The following is a 5,406-nucleotide window of genomic DNA, read 5'->3' as shown; positions in this document are numbered from 1 at the left end:
TTAAAACTCCGATGTGAACGTACTACTTGTCTACGTAACACTATTTCACGGGATAAACGACATTGGTCAATTCTGAACGGCTGTCGTTATATAATCGTCAAAATGTTATTACACAAGTCGCCCATTAAACTAAAATAGTGTCAACATAGCTTTTATTTCCCACGGATGTGCATCGGTAAATATCACGTAAACACATTCTGATTATTGTATTGCGCTGCGACTAACTGATGAGATGATATTTGCATCCTTGAAAAAATTACATGAACTTTCGCGCGCGATGAAGGGTTTTTGCGGGGAAAAAATTCTATCGGCGTTATAATGTCCGGCGCTCTCAATCCCGTAAGCTTTTTTCGCCGTACTGCTGCAAAAACCGATATGATATTTTAAAAACGCACGACAAGCGAGATGGTTTCGCAAGCGGCCGCGCGCCCGCTATTTTAATCCGCGTTATGAAACAACGGCGTCAACAGCAATACACGGATTTTGCGGCGGCACGATCCAAAATTTACATTGTTTCGGAATTACGGAAGACGTGACTACGCGCATTGGATTTAACGACGCTCCTATAGATAATTTTTCAAATTTCTCGTACGGAAGCGGGATTTGAAAATTAAATTTTAACTGCGGAACGCGTACCTGACGTTCTCTAACGTGAAATCGACGTTGAGAACTTTAGTGCGGCCTCGCGCGCGTGCCAATTTTTGTTTGCGCATTGGTATCGACAGCTATTGCGAATTATTATTTCAAAAATAAATATCATATAGAGAGCATTTTGTGCACTCCTGCGCACCGAACGTACTGTCGCACGTCAAACGGTACGGCGTTTCGAGCGTTTCATCTTGGCGTTTTACGAGTCAATTTTCTCTTCTTGTACGGCGTACTTGGTCGCAGAGAACTGTGAGTGGCTCGCGAGCCGTCCGTTTTTTTTTCACAACGTGAAGAAAGAAAGACGAGAGAGACGACACGAGAAGGTCGAAGGACGGGAAAACAGTTCTCGCGAGAAGTCTCTCGCTTATTAGCGAAGGGGTGATCTTTAGGCATAAGGGTGGCTCGCTCGTTTGTTCTCTCGTACACAGAAAAAAAGGAATATTCTTCTTTTGAATAAGTTTAGCCTCAACGTGAAAAATCTTGCAATGAGATTATATTGCGTTAAAAGAAGCAAAACTTTCTCGAATAAAGCACTTTTATATAATTAATTAAGAAAAGTATATGCTTGTTATTTACGAATAATTTTCTTGAATGGAAAGGAAACAATATTGGATAGAAAATAACATATTTCCAAATCGAAGGTTGTAACGATTAAAATAATTTTATTGTCAAAATAATTATATGTATTCTTGGAGTGACAATTATAGTATTTAAATAAGACTGTAATATTGTTGGAATGTAAGATGATAAAATGATTCTAAGAAGATTATAGATTGTTGCGTATACAAAACAATGAACGCGTTAATTTAAGTATATAAGAGTTGATCTGACATTTCTTTTTCTGTGTAGTGCCGAGAAACGCATGGCCCCACGTAATCTTAATTATATAATTAGTAATAGCGAATTAGGTAACTTGCACTAGTGCGAACTGAGTGCGCACTAAGGCTTGATTACAGTCAATTCTTATATTTAAGGAGTCTCTTAAATACTTTTTGAAATACTTCTTAGCCAGTAAAATGATTTGTACAGCATTCGTGCGGATCATTTCGTTTGGCTAAATAGTGTTTGGACATGTACTTGAGATGACCATAAATATAGAGGAAAGTCCCCTATTATATGAGATATGTCTTTAATATGAGATAGCAGGTTTTCAACGTCCAAATTCAATCACAAATCTTTCCTTGCAACGATTATACAATTTAACAATGAATTTTCCACTAAACAGATTTCGCTCCGAGGGCATTAATTCATGATGGAATGAACTGATGATGCCTATTAATTTAACAGAAACTCCGCTGTCCCATATTAGGATCTTATCTCATCATAGAGGACTTTCCTCTAATAGTAGACTCTGCAACAAGCCTTAGTGTACACTCAGTCCACTATAAGTCCACTCTCTGTCAGCCCCTTGATCTTTTCGGTCCCGATCACGCGGTATTCCGCCATTTTTGGTCGAAATCCAACGGCATATGTGTGTATACCAGGGTTGGGAAGTAACTCGTTACTTGTAACGAAGTTGCAGTTACAATTACTTTTGTTTGGTAACTCTAACTTAACTTCGTTACTTTTCTTCCATCTGTAACTGTAACTTAACTGAGTTATAGTTTTTCGATAACTAGTAACTAATTTTATATAGTTACATTAATAGTTACTTTATATATATTTTAAACCTCCACAGATCGCATCAGGCCTTGCGCATAAACGTCTTTATCGGTACTTAACGATTCAAATACAAATTTGATATTTTTATTTTCATTGTAAGAAAGTAACCGCAAAGTAACGATTCGTTACTTTAAGAGTAACTGCAACGCGTTACCTTTCAGAATTGGTAACGCAGAATTGTAACTGCAACTGGTTCAATTTTTTAGCGAAAAAAGTATAACTGTAACTAGATAGTTTTATAAAGTAACTTTCCCAATCCTGGTGTATACGTACTGTAGTTGTACGTGCGGTGGTGTATCAAAGCTGCACTATACCGCACAACTTTTCTCTCATTGGCTGGACCAAAAAAATGTCGGGTGCGCAGAAGGGATCGACGTAAAACGAGACAAATGACACAGTGGACCTACTAGTTATACCATGACGTGATCGTCTGTGCGGCAAGTGCCAGGCGCGCGTTCTCACGATCGGGTTGTGTTGGTGCGTACGACGAGGATCAGCGTTTATCATCGTACGACCTCGCCGCCTCTACGAACCGTGCTGGAACACGTTCTTCGGTCTACGTCGCGTGGTCGCCACACATCTTGAATATGCGTCAATAACGTGTGCACTTGTAATATGTACTTAGATTATGCGCGCGGACGTTAATCACGTCGCCAGAGGGGGAAAAAGAAGTTACATAAATCGGGGCTGATCGCACCTGTCGGCTCCGGTGAAAAACCACCGCGCATTAATGCATGATAATTGCGGTCCGGTAATGCGTTCGGTATGAATTTTCATTCTACCGGAATGGCCGTTACAGGTAAGGGGTAAGCAGAAATGTGGCCGTCTGGTGATTCACGAGTGATAACCGGAGGGTAACGCGTGAATTGCAAACCAGTTTTCTTATCGCACTCGTTTACATATCATAATTATATTACGTGAATTACGAATAACGGTTCGTGCAATATTCCCTCTTTAAAATGGCGTGCGCGTGAGAGCGCGCCTTCGAGAGTCGCGTTTGAACGTTACAAATATATAATAAATTGGTCAAGAAGAATTATAACATCTGAGAGAAACTGAAATAATAACCGCCGCGCGTGTTTTAACGATATTGAAACAGTTTGTCTCGCTTTTAGTGCTTGTAGTCCGCGATATAACTTTCGTGATTACGCAGTCGTTTACATTTATACGGACGAAGCGTTTTCGTAATCGCTACGCCGAGAAGAACGTCCGGTTAAATATAATCAGATAATCCAGTTACATAATAACGAACGGATATATCCGATTAAATTGTACATCCGGTGAAAAAGGTGATCGGTTTTTCAATCAAATATCATCGGATGTATCCTTAATTTAATCGGAAAACGTAGTCGGAAAAATTGACCATCGGTGAAACTATTTAATTGGTTTATCCGATGGAAATTTTTCTCATCGTACCCTTCGAGGGCTCGGCGAATTTAGGAGAAACATGTATTGCTAGGCGATAAAGCGGCCGAACCCTAAGCTTCCGACGTAGGAGCCTCCTTCGAGGATTATCGGCTAAACGAACTTGCGATTCTTTCTCGTCTACGTATTACGCCCGTTGATTCTTCACGAGGAAACAAAGGAATCGACACCCACGTGTTGCGAGGCGAGATTCGATTTCCGCGACACCTCCCGCGAGCGAAGTTCCGGAATCGATATGCCGGGGTGGTCTAAGAAGAAATAAATCTTCTCGCGCGGGTAGAGTTGAAGAGTTTCCCGCGTTCTCTGAAGTGCATTATCGTGATATTGTGCAGTTCAATGAGATATAAATCTTAATTTAATGTGCCTGTCTCAATATTGTGTCGCATATTCCAAGAATGATATAAATTTTAGTGTATACATTACAGCTTCTAAGTAAAATTTGTATTCTTGATGTACCGAACATGAATGCTTCGTATAATTCGCTGCTTGAACATCACGATGCGGCAAGCGAAATACGCACTGGCGAGTCATCGAGTCGAGTTGCTGATTGTGAGTATTCGGAGCAGCGTAATGGGACACGTAATACATCTGTAGGATCACGTAACGATCGACATGTCACATCGCCGCTTTATGGAGCCGGCAACAGTCTCGTGGACTGAATAAACGAAAGTTGAATAAAGATAGAATGCGCGTGTCGCGCTTGGAAACTGAGAGATAGCTGAAAAAAATCGGAACTAGAGAGAAGAGAAGTAGAGTAACGAGAATCTATGGATGCTGTGATGGATGACTGGAAAAAGCAATTCTTCAGTAGCAAGAAATAGCTCCGGTACAATTGTTCCAACATAAATGATACGTTTAGCGGAAGAAACAGCAAGCAAGACGCTTAAAAGATATTAATATAATTTACTCGGCAGAGCGAGGAAATAGATATTCCCATGGTGTGTTCCTCGGATGCAGAAACATCGTTATGGAAAACCGGAAAGTGTGCTTCTTCGTTGAAAGTTCTCTATTATGCAGGATGTCCGAATGTTTAATTTATGCCCCGGAACTCAATTGAACTGCAGTACTTTCAACTCGCGACCTAGATTACAAAAATGGTAGATATTGAGGATATTTTGACGCAAGAAAAATTCATTTGCCACATGAACGCACGCTACGTATACGTGAATCCGATCGCTTTAAGAAAAAGAAACTGTTTTTATCCGTACACGTTCATTATCGACGAAACTGTTTAAATAGAGACGGAAACTTTATTCCTGGATTCGCAAGTGACGGAATCACCGGGGCGCGACGGGATAAATGGATGCGCGCAGATACGGCAAGACTGTGTGCAGACGAAACAATAAAAGTGAATAAGGAATAAATAAAATGGCCGAAAGAGGCGAGGAAAAAGAGACGGAGGACGGTGAGGAATTGCGGACGGAGGAACAGCTTGAATCGGGAGACGGAGAAGGAAAGAGAGCGAGAGATAGACGGAGGGAAAATGTCGGAGAGTCGCGCGGCGGATGAGAGCGAGAGGGGGTGCGACTTTATAAGGGTTGAGGATGGTAAGCGGAAGAAGGGGAGAAGAGAGGGTGCTGCAGACGCGCCACGACAAGGGTAAATGTACGTACGAATGCACCCCGGATTGGCTTCGGGATGGTTTCCATGGAGACCAATTCGCTCAGCCCG

Source organism: Vollenhovia emeryi, unplaced genomic scaffold, assembly GCF_000949405.1.
Source record: "Vollenhovia emeryi isolate VEMERY1.0 unplaced genomic scaffold, V.emery_V1.0 DF939173.1, whole genome shotgun sequence".
In the NCBI taxonomy this organism is placed as follows: domain Eukaryota; kingdom Metazoa; phylum Arthropoda; class Insecta; order Hymenoptera; family Formicidae; genus Vollenhovia; species Vollenhovia emeryi.
Note: the sequence above shows the minus strand (reverse complement) of the source record.